Genomic DNA, 24,648 nt, shown 5'->3' with positions numbered 1-24,648 from the left:
ATGTTTTACATGCACATGAGTTTTTGGGGGTGCCAGGGGCAGAATGCCGTGATTCTAATGTAATATAATGTTGATAGACTTAATGCTGGTTCTTAAAAATTGTTAAACCTGTGTTATAGTGTTCCAAGTTGTTCCAAATCGAAATGATAGGAAAAAGCATGTCATTGTATCTGGAAGCTGGTTTAAAGAAATGTGTCTGGTTGCCAAATTGACAAGGGATGGATTGTTATGAATGATACACTGTATCAATTTGAGAAGCCTAGAAGCTTAACTAAGTAACTCAGTGAGCCACCAGGGTCCTTACTTAATAACATCATCAATCTTTACAAGAGGAGGGCACAGAGATAGTGTGAGTGCTACATTCACCTGAGGGGCATAGCCTACCTACAATATAAGGGAGGAAAAGAGGAGCGTTCCTCCGTTTTGCCCTTGTCACTTTTGATATCTGGCCCAGCTGCCATGAATGGTAGACACTCAGCCATGCAATGCCACTCTGCCTTGCAGCCAGCAGTGTGGACTGAAACCACCACAGACTATAAGCTAAATAAACCTTTCCTTCCTTCATTTTAAGCATCAAGATATTTTGTCTTGGCAACAAGGGAAAAGTAACTAACAGAATTAGAAACTCTCATTTTTAATAAAAATTGACTTTATTTATATGCCCAGCATATTTTGTTGTTACAGTAATTGATATTCATGAGTGAAATGCTTTAGAAAAACATTTAGAAAATCTAATAGTCTTCCTTTTAATGACTCTTTTAGTTAGTCCATATTTACTGCATATTTTGGTGCTGCATTGGTGGTTGATGGGTTCAGTGAGGGATGCTCACTATTCTCAGAAGATGTATCATTTGGATGATCAGGTATGTTGGAGAGTACTTGAAAAAAATATTCAATTAACAAAAATGAATTTTGTGAGGCCAATAATATACTAGAACTACTGAATAAAAGGGAGGAAAATGGATCATTTTAAAAACATAAAAATAGACTAATCTCTCCACATTCTCACGTAAGTGTTCAGATAATACTGTTCCAATTTTTAAAGAACTGAGATTACCACTGAGTCATAACATAACAACATGGCCTTCCCTAAAGAAGTGAAACCCATGACTCAAAAGCTGAGTTCACATTTTTAAGGAGAAAATCCCATCTTATATCATGTTTTGTTTTGGTTAAAAATTTATATTGTATGACTTACTGTATTATCTATAAATATAGCAAGGGGATTACATAGTGCTTTGATCCTTGATGGAAGAATTTTTTAATTCATATAAAATAAAAATCAAATATGTTATGCTTGACCTTAAAGATAAAGGCACAGAATCAAAAAATAAAAACAAACCAATTTATGTAGCATCACAGCTTCCCCAAAGCTGACAGTCTTTACACTCATATCACCTTTATTTTATTAAAGAATACTCTATTTTTTCATCACCTAGATTTTGTCTTTTAGAACTCACAGTAGTTACTTTTAACTATTTTTGTCACAGGAAATATAGCTTCAATAAAAGAAAAAGGACTGCTTATTGTGAATTTCAGTATTGTTGTCTGAGTATTATGGCTGTGTCTGAGTATTATAAGTCAAACAGTATGATTTGATGGTCTCAGATTTCAAGGGTAAATAGCCCCAACTTTCTACGCAGCTCATTCAGGGTTGTGCTTCACAGCACATGCTTCCTTGGGGAAGGGGACCAGCAGTAGCTGTACAAGGGTTGGCCTCTATGACAGAAAAACTCTTCCATGGAGCTGGGTCTCACTGGTGGGTAATCAGGGAGCTGAACTTATGGTGGATGCAGAGGTTCAATTGTTAGTAGCGAGTGCCATCTTTTCCTGATTACAAGCACTCAAGTGTTCCAAGGAGAAATCGAGAATACCAAGTGGAGAAAAACAATACACAGGATCCCAATATCTTTAAGCGGGTAAATTATCTTTTCTTTGAGAAAGCAGAAAATGTTAATGGGTTAGTCTGCCAAGGCACTTTCTAACAGAGGAAAATAAACACAGAAGACGATCCCACTATAACTAAAGTGTATTGTTCTATACGATGAGTGTAAGCACACAGATATCTCATAAAAGGTGAAATTTGGCTTGACTTTTGTGCTTGAGAAAAACAAGAGGACTGAAGATTTTTGTCTGTGCAGTAGTATCTATATTGACCCAATATTAGAGCAAAAAATAGCACTCTTATTTATCTCTTCCTCTCTGAATCCATTGAAAATGGACAATTTTGCTTTTGAGAAAAGGTTGTTAGTCAAAATTTCTTTTGCTGTAATGATAAAGTAGTTAATATTTTATAAATTGGATGAGGACAGAAAAGAATAAGGTCTGTTTAATGAGAAGTTATTCAAAACAATACAACATAGGAAGTAGGACCAGGCTGCCTCGATTGCCTTGCCTGCTTCTCCAAGTTTATTTAGGACAAGGGGAAAAGTAAAACTTGCTTTGTGCTCTGAATTGCCTTTGAATAGGCACAAAAAGAGAAGCTGAGCTTATTATTACCCCAGAATTGTTTTTGTATTCAGCTACATCATTAGTAAAATGGTAAAGAAAAATCAAAGCAAAAAAAAAAAAAAAAAAAAAAAAAAAAGCAGACAGAAGTCACCTACTTGATGACATGAGGGAGCAATTATGATTGCCAAAATGATGCCCTAATGCCTGCCAGCTCCAGTGAATGGAAACAAGGTACGAAATACTGTCCCAGTGTGGGGGAACTCTCTTCCTCACCTGGGGGCCCGGCCGCAGATCAGTGAGTGGGACTGGGGGCAGGCTTCGGCTTCCTGCCAGGAACAGTGAGTCCAGCCAAGCCACAGAACCCCATCCCAGCCTGACAGTCCTCTGTCCCTCACTTGGAAAAACACTTGAAGCTCAAAAACATAGGAAAATGATAAAACAAAAGACCAAAATGCAATCTCAAAAATCCAGCCCATCCCAGGAAAGCCAAGGAGCCATGTGCATAGAAGAAAATACATGCCACATACCTGGAATACCTGAAATAATATTAACTGAAATAAAGAAGCAACTCTGGGAAGCCTTAAAGGAATTCAAAGTAGAAATAATCTCTCAGATGAAAGAAGAAATGATAAAAGAAATGAAGGAGATGCTGAACATATCTAAAGAAGACACAGTTAAAAAATTGGAGGAACTAAACAAAAAGATAGAATCCCTGGATTAACAATATAAGAAACAAACAATATATAAAGCAGATGCAAAGAGATATACAGGAAATCAAAAATGCCATTGAAAGTTGTAAAAACCGCCTCAGTGAATGTGAAGATAGAATCTCAGACCTCGAAGACAAGATTGCAGCCAGTGAACAGGAAAGGAAAGATCTTTTAAAAATAACAAGAAATCAGGAAATAACAATTCAACACCTGCAAGAGGACACAAAGAGGAACAACATAAGGTTGATAGGGATAAATGAAAAAGAAGGGGACAACATAAGGGATGTCAAGAGGATATTTAGAGAAGTAATAGCTGAAAATTTCCCAAACATGAGATTAGAAACTGATATCAAGATCAGTGAAGCATATAGAACTCCAAATAGTCATAACCAAAATAAAACTACACCGAGACATATAATAATGACTATCCTAGAAATTGAACAAAAGAATAGAATATTAAAAGCTGTCAAAGAGAAAAGACAGATCACCTATAAAGGAAAACCTATCAGAATCACAGCAGACTTCTCATCACAAACAATAAAGTCAAGAAGAGCATAGAGTGATGTATTTCAAATCCTAAAGGAAAATGATTTCCAACCTAGGCTGATGTACCCTGCAAAACTGTCCTTCAAAATCAATGGAAAAATAAGATACTTCCATGACAAAGAACAGCTGCCAAACTTCATGACCATCAAGCCAACCCTGCAAAGAATACTGAAAGACAGCCTAGATACATTTAGGAAAAAAAAAAAACACTAAACAAAGCATACAATTAAACAGAGCAGAAAGATAAAGATGCAACAGCAGAAAGATAACATGTCAACCATAAACCAACATATAACAGTTATAACCATTAATGTAAATGGTCTCAATGTACCAATTAAAAGAAACAGACTGGCAGATTGGATCAAGAAACAAAATCCAACCATATGCTATCTACAAGAAACCCATCTAACCCAATAAGATACTCACAGACTAAAAGTCAAAGGATGGAAAACAATACTTCATGCAACAGGAACCCAAAAAATAGTGGGGGTAGCTATTCTGTTTGCAGACAATGTGAACTTCAAGCCAATAATGATCAGAAGGGATAAAGAAGGTCACTACATACTGGTTAGGGGAAAACTCAAAGAGGAAGAGGTAACTATCTTAAATATATATGCACCAAACTCCAGAGCACCCAGTTATATAAAACAAGTACTAACAGAAATGAAAAACCAAATTAGTAGTAACACGATTCTAACAGGAGATCTAACACACCATTGACACCAATTGCCAGATCAACCAGACAGAAAATCAGCAAAGAAATAAAAGAACTGAATCACACCTGTGAACAAATGGACTTAATAGACATGTAGAGAATATTCCACCCAACAGCAACAGAATACACATTTTTCTCAGCAGTACATGGGTCATTCTCTAAAATAGACCATATATTAATTCACAGAACATATTTAAATAAATGCAAAATGGTTGAAATTATCCCTTGCATGCTATCAGACCATAGCACTATAAAATTAGAAATTAATGATAAAAGATACTGCAAAAATCCCACAAACACATGGAAACTGAATAACACACTCTTGAGTAATCAGTGGGTCACAGAGGAAATTAAAGAAGAAATGAAACAATACCTGCAAACATATGAAAACATAAATACAACTTACTGGAATCTGTGGGATGCAATGAAAGCTGTCCTCATAGGAAAATTTATTGCACTGAATTCCCACATCAGGAAAACAGAACAAATACAAATAAATAACCTGATGTTACACCTAAAACATCTAGAAAAAAAAGAGCAAGTCAAGCCCAACGCCAAAAGAAGAGAAGAAATTATAAAAATCAGAGCAGAAATCAATGCAATAGAGACTAAAAAAAAAATCCAAAAAATCAAGGAATCAAAGAGTTGGTTCTTTGAAAGAATAAATAAAATCAACAAGCCCCTAGCCAACCTTATTTTAAAAAGGGAAGAAAAAGCTCAAATTCATGCAATAAGGAATGAAAGTGGTGAAATCACTACAGACCCTAAAGAAATACAGAAGATCATCAACACCTATTTCGAAAACCTCTAATCTCAAAGGTTTGATAACACAGAAGAGATAGATTCCTAGAAGAATATGAAGTGCCAAAGCTAGGTCAAGGTGGGAGTGTAGACTAGTACAACCATTGTGGAGGTCAGTCTGGAGATTTCTCAGAAAGCTGGGACTGGAAGCCCCATTTGATCCAGCTATTCCACTTCTAGGCATATTCCCAGAAGAACTGAAAGCATCATACCACAGTGATATATGCGCACCCATATTTATAGCAGCACAATTTGTAATAGCCAGATCATAGAAACAACCTTAGTGTCTATCAACTGAGGAATGAATAAAAAGTTGTGGTATTTTTATACAATGGAATACTACTCAGCTATAAAGAATGATCACATTGAGATATTTATAAATAAATGAAAACAGGTTGAGACCATACTCATAAGTGAAATAAATCAAACTCACATGTATAAATACCGAATAGTTTCCCTAGTGTAAGAAATGATAAGAATACAGAAAGTATGTGGTAATCATGATTCCCAATCATATTGGTTTGAAGCCATATAATGTTTTCACTCATTAATTGTAAGGGTTTTAACCTGGGTTGTTCGATTTTAGTATCGGTGATACTACAAATAGCTATTTTGAAGAAAACAACACATCATAAAAGCTAGTGCTGATTTAATATCATCTTGTTTTGAAGTCCTATTGAGCTGTTGTACATCTGTTTCCACTGGTTTTAACATGTTGTATCTTACTATATTTTACTATATGCAATAGTATAAATAAAATTATTTATAGGCAAAGAGATAATATAGAAACTGTTGTTCATTTTCTGTTAACTGCTTCTAAATACCCTGTAATTCTTGCATTCTCTTGAATGGCTTCACACTGTCTTGATATGCTTGATGCTATAGTATACGAAATTATACTCAAATAATTCAAGGAAAGAGGCACTATGGTGACTACTATTATGTGAGATTATCTGGGGATGAAATACAATGATGCTTAAATTGTTCTGTTCTGACCTGTATGGTTCTGTTACAATGTCCTCTTTTAGCTCAATCTCCACTCTTTTTAAAAAATTTATCTATTTTTTCAATTAAGGGAAAACTAAATTTAAAAATAGCAGGATATATTATAGTAACTTTTTTTGTTTTCCTATTTACCTGACTTGAACCCCAGTATTGCTCTCCCTGTCTGGTTTTGTCTGATTTTACTATATTCTATTTGTTTGATAGTATCAAGTTTTAGGGTATAGGCAACCACTTTGAAGGCAATAAGATTTACTATGATGCCCATTATGGTTTGACTATTATCTTCTTTTGAAGTCCTGTAAGGTGTCCAGTGTAAGTTTTATTGGTTTTGTTCTGTACTGTTTTGATCAATTCTATTATACCTGATGATATAGGCAACTCTTTTTAAAAATAGCAAGAAGCACAATGGTTACCATTTTTGATCACCTGATATTCTATTTTTACATCATGTACTATGCCCATCCTTCTGTTCTAACCAACTCTGTTTGGTTTAGTCACGTTAGGTTTTATTCTCTTCAAAAAAAGTAATAAGAACTGTGGGAGTAAAAAAACCCCAAAAAGTCTAATTGTTATTGTTAAAAAGAGAGGAAAGGAAGGTGGTCTAAGGGATATAACTGCATGTATGTTTGAGTGTGTATGATGGAAAACCATATTACTGAACTTTTGTTGGATCATTGAATGGAACTGTCTGCAATCTCACTTTATGAATGTCCACTTTATATGCTTTAATTTTATAATTTGGACAACTGTTTCTAATGACAATGTGTAACCTATTAACTAGTGATTTCTTACTGTATATTTTTTTCTTGAAATTTTGTATTATTTGTACCCTGTTACTGCTTTTTTTAATTTCTTTTCTTTTTTCTCTTTAAATAAAGAAAATGATGCCCTAATTGTCTTGTTTTCAGTGATTCTAAAATTAACAAGTAGGGTTGAGAGAAGCTAATATATATGATGATTAAGACAAGGTGACACCACAGAGAATAACAGTCACAAGATTTGTTGTCCATTTTTATGCATTCCTATAAACCCAATTACTCAGGCAGCTGAGGTAGGTGAATTGTCAGTTTGAAGACCACCTAGGCAATTGAGCAAAATCCTTTCTCAAAATGAAAAAAGAAGAGAGGATGGAGCTAGTGTTAGAGTGCTTGGCTAATATGTGTTATGTACTGGGTTCAATCCCTAGTATCTTAAAAAACCAAAATGAGATAAAACAAAACAGAAACAAAAATAGAAACATGTATCCTGTGCAAAGCAGTAAAGTAATGACATTAAATGAACAACACCTACATGACAAAATATTACTGACTCTCAAAGCAAAAATTGAATGAATGAAGCTTTATGCAAAATATTTCATGCTTTACCTTTTCATTTATGTAAGGTGCAAAATCAATCAGTGATGAAAGTCAAAAACTAATAGTCTTTCACGTTAGTGACTAAGAATTCTTAGATGTTAATAATGTTTAGAGAATAAAAGTTCTCAATCTTATGGAACATCCAATTAATTTCCCTAGTGATAATACAGAAAGTATATCTTAGCTTTAGCATTGTCTTAATTCTGATGAAAGATGGTAGGTATTAATCAAGTATAGTAAATGAAATGGAATAGAAGGGAAAATACATTTCTTGAACTAGAAAAATCAAATTTCCCTGGGGATATGATTCTTGACCCGTGACTCTCATCGGGAGAAGTAGCTACGACTGTGAAAGTGAAAAAAGAGAGTGTTTCTTAGCCCCCCCGGGAACAGGTATAAGCGTTTCTATGACAAAAGAAAACAATACACTCAGGAAGGAATAGGCAAGATGAACACAACCACTGCACAACCTCATTCTAATGCATCTTCTGGACACAATTTGCTGTCAGTTGAAAACAGATTTTTTTTCAATGAACCTGAGTGCTTTTCTGTCCAGTTTTTCTCACTTTACTTTAGAAGCTGATAGTGCTCCTTTGTATCTATCTCATTATATTTTCACGAAAAGAAGAAATCCAATGCATTGACCAGAAAAATGCTTGATATTCAATAAATATTTCCTGGGTATTTTAACGTTGACAGAGATGTATACTCAATATGGTTTTATAAAATTGAGAAATACTATTTGATCATAACAAACACTATTAAGAATCGAAATATAATTTAATAAAACTGATTGAATCATTCTACAACACAAGTTAAATTGCAATGAAATAAGTTGAGTTTAATTTGAATGTAATAACTTATTATATCTTCACATTTCAATGAAAAGGCATGAGATATGATCAGTCACCATAACTTAATAAAAGAAGAAGAGAAAACTGGGAAAGTATCATCCAAAAATCTATTACTGAAATGTACATGTAAGGTAAATTCAACAAACTGTAGATTCAGTATTATTTTAGTGTGCTTCACTATAATGTTAAGGAATATAGTGTTAGTGTTTATACATTCAGATTTTCCCATTATTGTTCTTCATTTTGATACTTTTGCTATTGGTCTGTTTTATAGTGATTTGAAAAGTATCTAGAAAAGTTTAGTTTTCCTAAGTTTTATGTTTATAATTAAAAATATAGCTCATTCTCGAGTTATTTTATCATGTTATACATATCATTTGGACTCTGCTGTTTAAAAAAGATGAAAAAACTTAACTTTTGGTTCCTATATTGGCTGGTGTGTGACCTACATTGATTTTCTCACTGATGAGTTTTTTTCCAGAACTATTTTACTTTTTTTTTTTTTTTTGCTGTAACATTCCATTCAAATCACCATTACAAGTTTGACCTTCTTAAGTCTTTTGACTTTTCTAGTAAACAAAGCATGAAGAATATAATAAATAATACATGAATAGGTTGATAAATATTTCCCCTTGTTCTCAGGAGGAAAACTGGCCATTTATTTAAAATCATTTATCTGTATCATTTGGGCCACTGAGTCTTCCAATTATCTTCTTCCAGAATTGATGGGCATGTTTGTACTATTTACAGAGCACTCTGAGATTCATCTGTGCTACTTTTTAGTAAAATACACAAGAAGTGCTGGGTGCAGTAGAACATGCCTTGAACCCCAACCACTTGGAAGACTAAGGAGGAATAATGGCAGTCCTAAGCTAGTCCGAACTGTACAGCAAGACTTCATCAAAACCGTAGCAAGACTTAAACAAAAACACAGAAAAAAAACTGCACATGAAATGACAATCTATTGATGGATTTGATATGCACAAACATTAACATCACAGACTATTTTTTAAAATGAAATAAACATTTTGTCACATACTAGATCAATTTCAAGAAAATTATTCAACCAGTCTTAAATGGTCTCAGTAAGTTTGAAATGTATAAATACAGGGCCTTCATTCTGCAAATTTTCAAAAATAATTTTTTAAGTGTGACCTTGGAGTAACTTGATTCCATCTTTTGCTGAAAGAAATCTTACAGCTACGTCATAGTATTTTTTATGTTGAACAGAGCTGCACATTACACATTTCTTAAAAAGCAAGCAACCACACTTTTTAGCTTCTTTTTTGCTAACTTTACTAATGTGCTCCTTTATCCAGATCACTATGGTATCAGCCAAACTGTATGAAATCCCTAATTATTCATCTTAATTTTATTTTAAAGAGTCTATTTTCCCATTTCCAATAATGATTTTAACATTTGGGTATTATATTAAATTTATTTTTATTATATTTATTTTTGAATTGTGTACTATTTTATATTAATATGTATTTTTGAATTGCATTCTTTTATAACCTAAACTTCCTATTCTTTTAGTTGGACCCTTTCGAAACATCAGTGTGCTTTACTTTAACTTCTTTTTTTAATGTATAACACAATAGTGGGTGTATGTGATTTCTATCCTATCAATTTCTCGTGAAATTAAAAATATAAAAGCAGGAAATTTGGAGTCTTATAACTTTGTTTACCAAGAGTTCCATGGACGTGAACAAGTATTCTAGGGCATCGGTTTTAAAATTGATATTTGGGGCTAATTTGACTTCTGATTTCTATTATGATAAATTTTTACTTCATTTGGGTACCTTAGAAATATTTCTAGTATGTTACATTTTAAAAATGTAATGAGGATAAGGCCATTAAGTTTCCAGAATTATAAAAATTAGGTTGGCCCAAGAGAAGTGTATGCCATGTTAATTAGGCCATATTTTTCTAAACACTTATTTCCTTCTTTACAAAGCTTTAGCTTTGCACTCATGTCAATAATACATATATTTTTATGTTGTACTGTTTGGCACAGTGTAGTTACTGAAAAATATTTTTGAGCATATGAATAAACAATAATACATGAATCCTCCTATCAAATTTCATAATTTAGCATTGCTTTACTTGAAGTTCAGTGTAAGCCAAGAGATCCAATTATGCAGAATTAAGAAATCTTGAATATTTTTAAAGCAAAATTAGAACATTAGTCCAAATATTTAAAACATTTCTCTAAATACTGTAAGCATAATTATTATTATTGAATCCCAATTGCCTTATCTTAACTGCATCTCTTGACTTGGGGGTAACTAATTTTTGGTGATTTTAATGGTATGATTATTTCCACTGAACATTGTCTTCCTCAAGTGCAACATTTTTTTTAATGCAAAGGCAGTAATGACTTTCAAGTTTACTCCCAAGAGGAGGCAACATGTACTATCAACACAGTGAATAAAAATTCCAATCTCTGAATATATGTGTATTAGCTTGGATTCTAATTCTAACAGGACATTCTATCTCTACTGGAAGACGGAATTTTTCTTTGCCATTTTGCATGTGAATCAGCAGAATGTGTCTCATAGTTTCTGAAGTTTAAAGAAGCCTTCATGTCTTTCAAGACATGAAGTTGTTTGACATTCATATAGGCATTAAAGCCCATTACATAATTCTATAAAGTTAAATTTGTGCTGGAAAGTCTTAAATCAACTTGATCTCAGATGCAGCTGACTGCATTGGCATTAGAGTCCTCTTTATTTCTAGCACATGAAAGCATTATGTTTGCTTTTTATTTTTGAGCTTAATCATACAATATTTAGCAATTTTTATTTTTACAGCATTCTCAAAGTATTTAGAGCAGAAGTGCATTCTGTGATATTAACTGTGTACTCACTTTTGTAATTCTAATGGCTCTCCAGGTCTGTGGGCTGTACATGCTCTTCAATTGTTTGCTAAATTATTTACTAGGTGAATAATGCTTGCATACCCTATATTAATTGTCATGCAGATGTTCCTTGAGAGTAGGCAATAGTCACGAAAGTGTTCTGCCATGTATGATCAGAAAAAATAAATAACAGAAAAGGATAATGGTAAGAATGAATGTATAAAAAAAGCAGACAACAAACACTAAGGAATAATTTCTCTGACTTCCAAAATGGGCCTGAATTCTGAGTTATTTAAGAAAATCAGCAAAAACATCACTACTCTGACACTTAGACCCTGTTTTGACTTTATCAGCATTCTGAAGCTCTTCATAAAATATACACGGTTAAAATTTTGCCCACTGAAAAGAGAGATGTCACTGAAACTAAATCACAAAAACGCCATCTAGTAAATTTCTGGTAGCAAATCCCTTTTCCTGACACTCCCAGCTTGACATATTTGGATCAAACTACAGATGGATAATTTTTTGGCAATCATGCCAGTTTTCTCCCAAACAAACTATATGTTCACTGCACTCCAGATGTACAACTCCCTCTGGTTAATTCTTACAAAAATGGCTTTCATTGTTCAAAAACAAAACAAAACAATTTGGACAAGTTTTTTGTCTCTTTATTGTTTCATTTGATAAAAGATAGTCTATTTATCCAGCGCGTGCATGGCATTCTCAGAGCACCTTGTGGCAACACGTTTTTTTTTAAATTTTTAAAAAATTTCTTCAGTCTACATTTGCTATATTTAGCATGAACGGCAGGGTAGTCCATGATTGGAAAGTGGATTACAGAGATAAAAGAAAGAAGCATTAAGTTCTTTCCCCAACCAGTTCCAAATGTGTCTTTATGTCTATAATATCCCATAAACACCAGGGCAACTACACCAGCTGCTCTTCGCTCTCGGAGGGCATGATATTTCCTCTCATTCTGGCACCAGCCACTGCCCCAAAGGAAAGAAACTCTCACAAGCCAGAAGTAGACAGGAGGAGCTTTTGCCGGCGCTATAGATAAAACACTACGACCTGATAGCTCTCTGCTGACAGTGAGTTCCTATAAAAATAAGAAAGTAAAATACAAAAAGACACTAAATCTAGACATTAAAACAGGTTTTAGTTATTTTTTCATTATATTCTTCTGCTACTTTATAAGTCTGAAATCTGCGACTCCTGGCAATGATGCATAAATAGGATTGGGGAAGAAAAAAAGAGGAATTAACAGGCTAGATAGACTGATAAATACTTGGCTTCATCACTACGATTAGTATGAGTATTTCTGTTGTGTTATTGCATTTTTGCACATCTAAGAGCAATATATACGGCCTGTGTTAAAAACAGAATCACCATTTAAATGCTATAAAAACATGAGATGTACATTTTACTTGATTTTATGATTTTGTTTCATTCTATCAAGTGTTGAGATTACACATTGTCTAACTATTAAAACAAACAGAAGATAAAAATTATACTCCTAAGGAAAACTGCAAAGTTCTATCCTGAGCATCATTTTCCCAGCAATGACTACATTATCTTGAATATAACATAAATTACTGCATTAATATTTGGTTAAAGTAACAAAAATTCTAGCAGTACATAGTTTCAAGTTTCATGAACTATAAAATGAAAATTGTCCCAAAGTAGTTGACACATGTGGCAATTCTTTTCCTCCTCAATTACACTCATATTCAGTCTCTTTCTTAAATCTCCATTATACACACACACACACACACACACACACACACACACACACACACCACCTACCACATGCTAACACCTTACTTGCCAGTAGAAATACTAAGACTGATGTGTACTGGAGAGATTAGGAAAATTACAACCGATTGAGTTTTTGTCCTATATAATCAGACAGTAGGTTGACACTGACTGACCCCACAAAAATAGTCAGAAAAACTTTCAGAAAACTTTTCAGAGGAAAATTTATATACCAATTTTATCCTTGGCTTTAATGAGATTTTGTACTAAGTGTTTAAAAATTTCAAGGCTTTGCATTTTTATCTGGTACGGTAGGTTCAATCACCACTACTGTTTGGCCCTCCATGTGTCTTGCCATAACTATGTGAGATTAGGCATGTAAAAACCAGGAAATGTTTTAGAGAAATTAAATTTCCTACCTCTGCAACATTTGTTTGATATATACATCTGATTCCTAAATGTCTATATATCGGACTCTGTTCTGAATGATTTGAGTAATTAATTCATTAGTCCTCCCAAACACTCTATGAAGTAAACGTGATTATCTTCTTCCCTTGCAGATGAGTAAACTGAGACATTGACAGACTTAGTAATTCATGCATATTAATTCCTCTAACATGGAAGCTCTTCAGATGCCTCTGATTGGTCTGGTGTCAAATTTATGCTATCAGATCAATAAACTGGTGTCTAACTTGATTGATTTATAAGACTATGGAGTGATATTCTTGATATAAACCTTCAAACTTCAGGGCAAGCCAATCTCAGTATAAAATTTAATAGAAAAATCAAAGGGCTTGGAAACAGTGGATGAAACTATGCAGGGACAAATGTTAAACACAGTAACTTTTATAATTATCTTGTGACTACATAAAGTTGGGCTTTTCAGATTATGATACCTTTCTTAATATCATTATCCAAGTTCATGTAAGTGACAGGACAAATAAGTGGGCAAAGAAAGATTTAAGACCAATACCGTGTGTTGGTAGGATTAGAAAAATGAGATGAAATGTTGCGTAATTAGAGGAGATGAAGAGTGGCGTTGAGAAAAATAAGTATTATTGAATTGTTCAGATATGCCAAAAAGAGAGATCAATTAATCCACTAGCACCGTGCTGCCTACAATGTATTTTGCTGGAACACCAGGTCCTGAGAGGTGGCCTAAGTGGGCAATGTCATCAGCAATACTTTTACAGAAACAGGAGTTACAGCGTGTGTTCAGTGCTACATATGGTTTCTTCTCGGCTATTTTCTCTTTTGCTTTGCTCCTACTTCTGAAGCACCTTCATTTTTGTTGCCAATTAATCACAAAACACCAATTTTTACTTCAAAATTCAGTTGTCACAGAAAAAATTATTTTTTCTATAGAAATTACATTTTATATATGATTGAGTAACAATTGTATCAAACCTAAATTAAGAACGGTATTGAGGAGCTGGAGGCATAGTGCAGTGATAGAGCACATTCACAGTATGTACGAGGATCTAGGTTCAATCTCCAGAACCAAAACCAACAATATCTCAGGGTTCCTCTGAGGCGGGAAAATCGGCACACCTTGCAGGGTACATCGGACCAGGACATATATCTCAACATTGGTCTGTCTGGTTTAGTCATTTTCAGCCCCACTAGGGGAAGATCTGCTTACAAATGATCGCAAGGTTAGTGGCAGTATTTCTTTTGTCATGGTCTGTTGGGCATAGAGAGTGTCTTGTGTTTTTGATGGATGCTAGAAAACTCAGAAACTGAGAGTTCGCATGTTTCATGAATCCTTTGTGAGACTGCTGAAGTAACAGTATTCACTGGCAAGAACTGGAGTAGAATGATTGTGATAATCAAAGAAAAGGGATCATACATGTGAAGGATTGTCCCTGAACATAACCCTGGAGAGTACAAGGAAGACCCCCCCCCCCAAGCTAATTCTGGCCACTCACTTAAGCCCAGCAGAGAGGAAACAGCATCTACCTGGCTGTGCTACAGGAGAAACGGTGGCCGTCAGGTAGTACCTGGGTTACTCTAAGCAAGAGGGCTGAAGGTTACATTATTTAAAACTGTTGTGGATGTAGGAAAATTTCACCTCCAGAACTAAAAGACCCAGAGGGCCAATTGGACTTAAAAAATTATAGTAAATGTTCTTTCTTCTGCATGTTGCTTCTCTTAAACCTCATGTTCCATAGTTAAATATTTATATGTACTTTTATCTCAGGCTTATTTCTGTAAAACTCAGACTAAGGCAAAGAGAAACATAATGTTTATTTAAAACTTTAAATGATATATATATTATATTATATATTATTCATATTTTATATATAATATATATAGTATTTTAGTAAATTTTAAATTCTAATTAACACTTAAATTATGAATCATCTTGTTTCTAGTAATCTTTATCATCTCACCTCTGTCATCATCAATGTCATATGGTGATCATAGGTTTTCATATTGTGATCATAGTGGAAATATGACAATACAGGAAGCTTGCAGGAAGAGGCTGAGGTCAACTGTAGGTGGCCAATGGAGTGAAGGTACTTGTCTTGGCTCAACTGGCATTGATTTCATTCAGAAGATGAAATATTCTTTCCTTCAAATTTACATATTCTGCTCAGAGGTCCCTAAGACTTCTGGAACTTTTTAAAGATATCTAAGTATCTTCTCCATATAAAGTTAGAACTTGATTATTAATAATGAGAAATTGTTAAAAGATATAACAATGAGCAGATAATTTATAATCAGGGAAATATTAGCATTCAAAGGTCATATTAGTTTCCTAGAGTGATAAATTATCACAAATTGAATGAATTAATGCAAGAAAGATGTACTGCCTCACACTTCAGGAAGCTCAAAGTATGAATGAGATGGAAGATATGGTAGGACCGTGCTTCCTCTGACAGCTTGGAAGAAAAATTCTTCCTTTCCTCTTCTTAGTTTCTATGTTGCCAAGAATCCTTGGCATTCTCTTTGTAACTGCCACTGCCATTTCTACCTCTGTCTTCACATGACTGTCTTCCTCTGTTTGTATCTCTGTTTTTAAATTTCCCTTTCTTTGTAAAGATAACACTTATTACATTTAGGGACCACTTAATATAGTGTGACCTTAATTTAGTAGCCTCTTCCAAAAAAATTGTATTTCCAAACAAGGTTATGTTCACAGATACTTGGGATTAGAGTTTCAATGTAGTCTTTTGAAAAACATAACTTCATCACTTACCAAGAAGTAATGAATGACTCTTGGAAGTTACAAACTAATTTCTACAGATCAAATAATCTATTTAAAAATTAAAGGCAAAGTTAAAAAAACAAAAATGAGAATATTTTTTATTCATGCAAGCTGTCACATTTTATCACTGTGGTGTATTGAAAACCAATGGTCAATTTAAACATCAGCTGAACTGAATCAGCATGGGGTGGAGTGTAGATGGCCCACCTGAGGATCGTTGCCGGCATGAAAGGGAGATGTTCAGAGGAAGCGTTCTAGCTATTTGGTGCTCTTGCTTCTCCTGCTGCTGTGAGTTCTTCTAGAGGGACTTGTCGAGCTTCTTACCTGATATGAACTTGGCTGTTCTCATTGTCAGAGGAGCTCAGGACTTTGTTATCACTGAGAATGGGTGCAGTTCACTCTGAGGGAGCTCTGGTCTTTACTTTAAGTATCACTTCCTGGCTCCAGAGGGGAAGATGTTGTGCTGTTCAAACTCCAGGAGAAGCTTGTCACTCTGGCTCCCTGATATGAACTCATATCCATCATTGCAGGTGCTCTGGACTTCATTGTTGCTAAGGGTGGCTGAGGTACTTACTTTGAGCATTGTTTCCTGCCTCCAGTGCAGAACACTCAGCCTACTACACAGGTCCTTCATCCCACTGGCACAGACTTTCTAGCTTCCACCACTGACCTTGGGGCCTTCTCAGTTGTAGACCTGTAAAACATACGTGCATGCATCCTTGTCATGGGCTCTAAGCCTCCAGTTGGACTGATAGAAGGCATTATCATGGGCTCTAGATCTTAAGGGTATTACCATGAGATCCAGGCCCCTACTAGGATTTTCTAGGTCTTCAGTGTGTGAAGAGTTTTTTGGCACTTTCTTTGTATTTAACTTCTTGGGTGACCATTATAAATAACACTATAAACTAAGTGTCTGTATAGTCTTGTTGTCATTTTTAAATCCTGACTACAACAATCACCTTGGAATAATCACTTTAAAACACAAAGAATTTATTTTTCTAGACCAAATTAATCTACTTCTTCATGATATTTGCCGGTTGTTAATCGTGATATATTTCCTTTTCAGAAAGTGCTCTGCAGTTATGGAAAAATTTGGATTAGACATATCATTAGTCCCGGTGATGTTTCAGGCTTGCTTTGTTATGTGCACTTCTGGGATTGAAAACATGAGGGGGCTGAGCAAAGGAGGAATACAGAAAGAAGGCATGAAAATATCCAAGCTAGACTCTGGGCTTGGAATTTGAGCTTTTTGCCTGTCTGAAGGTCTTCTGAACATCTAAAAGATGTGTAAGGCACACTATGAAACTGTACGCTCTCTCTTCCTTATAATCACCACTGGGAACTAAAAACAAGGAGCTTTTCTATGTTTGCAAATGACTTTGGTATAAAGGATATGAGAAAACAAAGAGATCTATTCCCCGTTCTTCATCACTGCGGGTATGCGCTGTGATACACAACAACTCTCAGTCTAGACTGCAAGCTCCCCTAGAGACCATCTACATAAAAGGAGTACAAAAGGCAACATGTGTGTAAGTCCTTTGCATATGGTCTATTTAAAATATATATTAGAGTTTATTTTTGAAAACAGAGGCCACCATTGTTTCTTAGTTGTAAACAATTTTGTGCCATAACTACCAAGGAAATATGAATATGGAAATATGAATATGGCATTCATTTAGTTTATTTGCCCTATACACAAACACAGATAAACAACATCAAGTTCTACTCAGTTGTCTTTGACCTCTTTGATGACAATTTTTCAAATCAGTTATTTTCAAATGCAGTTATTTTCTCACACATGTCTTCAGGATTGCTTTCTTACCAATTCATCTGAATTGTTGGCATTGTTCCATTCTATATAATTAAATAACTGTGCACCTCCCTATACAGGATAACAAAATACCTGAAATAAACTTATAAAAAGGAAAGGATTATTAGATCCTATGATTTCAGATGATTCAGTCCAGAGTCACTTTTTCCTATTGCTTTGGGTCTAAGATGGCACAATAAATCATAGAATTTTTCATGTCATGGCTTCCAGGAAGCAAACATACAAATAAGAAGGAGCCTGGGTCCTGATATGTCCTTCAGGGTCGTGCCCCCGTGACTCAACTTCCTTCCACTAGGCTCCATATACTACCGTGTCATGAGCACCACTGCTCTACTCAGATGAGCTATTAACTGGGATTATAAACTCAGCACCAATGAAGAATTAGAGAGACAGAGATAGAAAACACTTTATGTGCAAGGAGGAAAAACTGCTCTAGAAAGGCAGGCAGGGGGCTTTGGAAAGAGGGATATCCCATGGGCCCTTTGTTTCCAACTTCTTTTATTAAGTGCTAGAGACTCTTTCCCCTAGGCAGAACTCCTTCCAACCTAATTTGTTCTCTGAGTTATCCTTGGATTAAACTGAGCACCCTTGTCTACATCAGCATGTCTTTTGGTGGGCTTTGTGTGACTTCTTTCTATTTGTTTGTCCTTGTCAGGGCCTTATTTATGGAACAAGCAGTTGATTGGTTAAGAGAGATTCTGTCCATAGGTCAGCTTAGAGTTAATAAGTAGACATATGCGTATCTGTTTTAGCATTATAGTGACACTAGAGTGAATATATATATATATATATATATATATATATATATATATATATACTGAATAAGAGCCTTCCCCTCCCCACTAATCTTCCTGCATTTTATATGCAGATAGGGCCGTCTTGGTTTCCTGGCTTCTTGTAATTGGTTTTCTCCCCACTCTTTCTGAATCCCAATGCTTCGGTTCTATCTTATGCCGCTCTCTATTCTCTCTGTCTGTATATCTTTCTCTGTCTCTGTCTCTCTCTCTGTCTTTCTATCTCTCTCTCCATCTCTCTCTTCTTCCCTTCCTCCCTCTCTCTTTCCCTGTGTCCTTGAAATTGTTCCAGGAATTCCCAGGAATTCCTGGAGTGAATTTTTAATTCTTTCCAGTCAGGATTATACAGAAAACCCAGTGAGGCCCTTGTTCTATTCTTTTCTTGACTACAAATCTTTTTTTTTCCCCCAATCTCAAATAGCGCTATGGGTTTGGAACCAAGTTTTCAGCACAGGGGTCTTTAGCAGTCATTCAAGATCCAAACTATAAGAATCATATTGAGCTTGCTACCATTTTTCAATTGACTCACTGTCTTCCTGTATGTAATACAATTTCCTACTGATTTCAGATCCTCCCACCAGTCCCTCAGCCCTCTTCACTATTAAAGTAACTATTTTAGCATCAAATGTGTTTATCTGCAAGCTTACCTATTTGCTCCTCAATAGTCCTGGCTAAAATGCCCTACCGAAAATGGAAGCCCTAAATGAAATTTCCGTCAACATTCTTCAACTTTGCCGTTAGTTTCTTTACCTGTAATATGAAAAGTTGAAATAAGTATTACTATCCATGAGCTTATGCCTTTGTGTCTTTTAATCTTGACATAAGCTTTATTTGCTAAATGCTGCTTTAATCTTATGAAAACAGTTAGAAGTGATATTTTATATTGAAAAATATTCTTTACTCCCATATGCTATTATATGCTCTAAGTCTCTCAAGTAAAAAAGCATGTAAAAACGTATTTAATAAATAAAAGTATGTTATTTTCCCAAATGTTTCTTGAAAAGATTTTCTTGCACTCTGAGCTCACCTCTTAGTGAATTTTTGTTAAAAAATAAATTGTTCAAGGTGAATTTCAAGTTAAAAACAGTTTTTGTTATAGTAATTGAAAAATGATGGGTTCCCCAGTCATTTGGTAGAAATATTTTTAAAAAGTCAGGTGGAAATGAGCAGATTCATGGAGGAAGAAGTGGCCAAAAAATACAAACAAATAAAACAATAAACCAATGCAAAAATGTTGTCTTCCTCCAGAAAAAAATAAATAAGTAACAATTGCTGATAAGGCTGTGGTGTAAAAAGAACAAAAATCACTATTGTTGGTGAGAATATAAACTAGTATAATCATTATGGAAGTCAGTATGGGAATTTCTCAAAGAACCAAAATTAAAAAATGGCATGTGACCCAGCTATTCCTCTTCTAGGCATCTTCCCTAAAGAGCTTAATATATCATTCTATAGTGACACATGGATACCAATGTTTATAGCAGCAAATTTGTAATAACTACATCCTGGAAGCAGTATGTATACCCTTCAACAGATTACAGGACTAAGAAAATGTGATATATATGCAAAGAGAATACCACTTGATTTTACAGAAGGACAAATTCGAGATATTTGTAGGAAAATGAATTGTAGGAAAATGAAAATAAATTGGAAAATATAATGTGGAGTGAAATCAACCAGGCAAACAAGCTTTATATCTTATGATATCTTTCATTTGAGAAAAGGCAAAGTACAAAGAGATTAATAAATCATGGGTAGAAAGAGACAGAGATTTTTTGCAAATGGAGGGGTTCCAATAACCACAATGCTTATAAAAATTATATGCTGTAAACATGAGCTTAGATTACTATCAGCAAGAATGAAAATAGGGACAAGGAAATTAGAAGAGAAAGAGGAAAGGGAAGTGGAAGGAAACAGGGAACAAAAGAGGGATTAAAAATAAACAAGTTTTAGTATGTATGTGTACTCACTGCCTAAGAGGATCGCAAACTTCATGTACTGCAAACATGTACTAGTTTTTCTAAAGAGTCAAGAGGAGAATAACATTCAGTTAGGTTGATTAATGTAATACTGTAATGTGCAAAAGGAGAAAATCTACCTAATTAAAAAGGAAGAATCGGGGAATGTAAGAGCAGAACAACTAACGGGAAAGCTCCAAAATTATTGGTTAACACAAAGATGTATGTTGCTAAAATTGCAGTGAGTAAAAACTAACGAATATACATACTCTGCATAGTGTTTTAAATAAATAGTTAAAATGTTTTAATGATGCATGGGTCTTTTGAATAGATGAACTGAATATAGTATTTTATTTCATGATAACGATTTTAGTATACATGCTGCTGAAGCAAGCACTTTATGAAAACTTGAAGTCAGAACATCAGATTGAAAGTGATTAATTATCAAGGTAATTTTAATGGGAACATGTTCAATCCATGTCTAAATATATCAATTAGGACTGATTAACACTAATAAATTATAAAGCCTAAGAAAAACATTGTTGCATATATTTACTAAAAAAGAGAGTGATCTTGCTAAATAACGTTATCTACTTCATTGTAGCATTGCTTCAGTTTGACTGTTTAATTAAAATACTAACTTTTAAATAAAGATAATATGACTTAATAATTTTTATCTCAGGAACACTTTTAACTAGTGTTTTAAGTTTTGCGTTTTAGATAATGCGATGCTGACCACCCAAGAGAACAAAAAAGAATTTATTATTCAATTTCAGTAACTCAACATGCATTTTTTGTTTAAATGCTAGCAGTAAAATTTGAAACATGTGAAAATAAATAAAATACTATTCTATTCATTTATACAGCATTCTACTAACCACTATGAATAAATTTGCCTGTTTGACAGTTTATAATTATCTTGATGAATAGGGACAATGGGCTAAATTGTCCTCTCCAAACCAAATTTGTATGTCGAAGTTCTAATTCCTCATTACCTCAAAATGTGATTCTTTTTCAGAGATAGGCCTTTAATCAGGCCAAGATAAAACGAGGCCCTAAAATATCCTTACAAAAAGAGAAAACATGTCACTAGGCATCTGTGAGCACAGGAAAAAGACCATCTGAGAAATGAGCAAGACAGAGAGAGACTGTCTGCAAGTCAAGAGAGAGGCTTCCAAAGTCAGACCTGCCTGCCCACATCTTGGCCTTGGACTTCTTGATTCCAGAACCATGAGAAAATATGGTGTCACCCAGGGTACAGCAAGTTCTTATTGAAACCTGAGCAGATTAACACATGCATCAAGGCTTGAAAGGACTCATAGGAATTGTTTCAGAACTTTTCTCTTTATAAGAGGGTTTAGCTCCAAGGAATCGTTCCATGGGCAGAAATCTACTCAGTTGCCCTTGCTTCATCTCTGCAGTGGCCCACTATTGTATAAGGGTGGGTTCCCAGGAAGGTGATCTCTCTCTTGGAACTTCTGTTCTGCCTTTCTGGACTCCAATTTTCATTCTATCAGGTTGAAAAAGGCCTCCATGCCTGTGTCTCCAGGAATAATGTGAGGTCTTAATGGGCAGCGAGACTTTAGTAGCCATCATAGCTGAGGGGTAATGTGGCTGAACTTCAGCTCATCCCAGTGCGTGAGCCACCACCAATAAGGTGTTCTGTGTTGTTTTGGACCAGGACTGAGCTGAGGTTTCTCTGTACTGATAGACACTGAGACATAGACTTTTAGAATTTAATACTCTTAAACAATATTACTCTTCATGAGTGCCAGAGCATTTTCTGATGATCCTATAGAAAATTTAAAGTTTGATTGTGGGTGCATAGGAGATACAGAGGACTACAGAAACATATCTGCTTTGACAGTAGGTGCTAAATAAATCACTAAAAGTATGTTCTTCAAGGGTTCAGGGGATATTCTGCCTTGCCTCAGTTCTATAAAACAGCTTTATAGTGAGTAAATAATTTAAAAGATATATAGAATTTCAGTAATTCCTGGAAGATACACCTTGCAAATAAAATAATATAAAGAGATGGGTAAGACATACCCTAGTATCTGATTTAGCAATTTTGAGAAAACATGGTCGGAAGCCTGGCTTTTCCACTTACCAACTGTGTAGCAAGAAGCAATTATAGCCCCTTTGAACCACCATTTACTTTTGTGTTTATTTAGATGATTAAAAACAACCTATATAAAATGACTTACTTTGTGCCAGGCAATTGGCCTGGACTTGCTAAATGGTTCTACACTTATTATCATTGTTTCTTGATTAATGCAAATTTAACCTCCATCATCTCAGCAGGCACCGTGTTAGCACTCACATGACAGACATCAAAAATCAAACTTGACCTTAGTAATGATTTAGTCCAGTCTCCTCATTTTTGAGAAACAATTACTGCCCAGAGAAATTAAATGACTTGCCCCAGGTTATAGAGACAGTTGCAGCAATGACTGCATCAGGCACAGAGGATATGATTTCTTAGTTGGGTTCAGAGTACTTTTTATTACAGAACATTTCATTAATAGTAGTACCAATATTTTAATAAAGTTGCAATTTTAAATGCATGATATTACATAAGGGCAGTCAGTGAACTGAAATTGATGAACTAATGATTAAATCTAAGTGTTGCGGCATTACTGCAAATTTACACTTAAGGATGGCTCCAATGTATGACATAATTGAAGGTTCATGATGAACTCTGATAAATCTAATCTTCAGGAGCCCTGACCCCGCCAGATAGGAGCAGAGTCATGGTAGAGATTTTAGCTGACTGCTTACTAGTATCCCACACTGTTGCTCAATATTTTTTCAGGAAAATGCTTTCTTTTACAGATTTGCCACCATGATCCAGAAGAGATACATTATAGCTGGACTGACTCCAGAGACCCCTGGATCTTCCCTGGATTTGAGTATAAGAAGGCTGGATTTCTAGGATTTTGTGGAATACCTTCTGAGTGATCACAACATTTTGTGGCTTCTTCTGGATGCTTCAAGACTTGGTTGAACTGTTTTGTTATTTTTGAGTACCATCTTCCATTAAGTAAGATGAGGTGGTTTACACCGTGCCTTCTGCACTGTGCCAAGATTGTCTCATCAAGATAGCAAGGGCAAGACCTGTGGCCCTAAGTTTTGCTTCTTTCATTTTTCCAGTGTGTACATCAACACATTGGCTCCCCACCAATGCCCCACTGTATAAGTGCAGCTCTAAATATTCCTCAGGCCCTGTCTATTTCACACTGCCTGATACTCACTTGTTCTGTGCCATGTTTGATCCCTACAGCTGCATACGCCCTGCTTTGATATTACCTTTTCAGAGCTGAAATGGAAGTAGGAAAAACCATTTTCCTTCATTTAACTCCACACTCTGACTTTGGGATTTCAAAAAGTCATGGGAAACTTCTCTGCCTATATGCTGTTCTTTGTTTTTTTTTAAAAAATCTCCTATTTCCCTCAGCTTCACTGACTCATTAAGAGCTGTCTATCTTTATTGCTCGGTCTACCTAAAATCCTGTTCAGATATTACTTCTGTGTCTTCTTTACAGCTTGGTCTGTATCTGTATTTGAGTCATATAGGCTACTTTCTCAATACTGGAATCTCAGATATTAACAAGGGTTAACTAAGACAAATAATATACAGTGGTACCTTGATTTATCAATTTAATCTGTTTTACAGTTTTGAGGAAGATGTTTGTATTTGTGTTTGTGTGGCAAAGATGGTCATAGTAATGTTTGTCACCCGATGTAGAATTGGTGAATGGAAGTCAAATTTAGCTGAAGGCTTTTGTTTGTGAACCAAATT

The 24,648-nt window shown here is 34.9% G+C and overlaps 1 pseudogene; it reads right to left on the bottom strand.

The window, feature by feature from the left end:
• Nucleotides 1-24,648, bottom strand: part of LOC100713493 (ras-related protein R-Ras2-like) — a 76,383-nt pseudogene that overhangs the window by 9,362 nt on the left and 42,373 nt on the right.

Source organism: Cavia porcellus, unplaced genomic scaffold, assembly GCF_034190915.1.
Source record: "Cavia porcellus strain 051 isolate PalLab524CR breed Dunkin Hartley unplaced genomic scaffold, mCavPor4.1 scaffold_5, whole genome shotgun sequence".
Taxonomy (NCBI): domain Eukaryota; kingdom Metazoa; phylum Chordata; class Mammalia; order Rodentia; family Caviidae; genus Cavia; species Cavia porcellus.
This window is presented reverse-complemented; position numbering and strand designations above follow the sequence as displayed.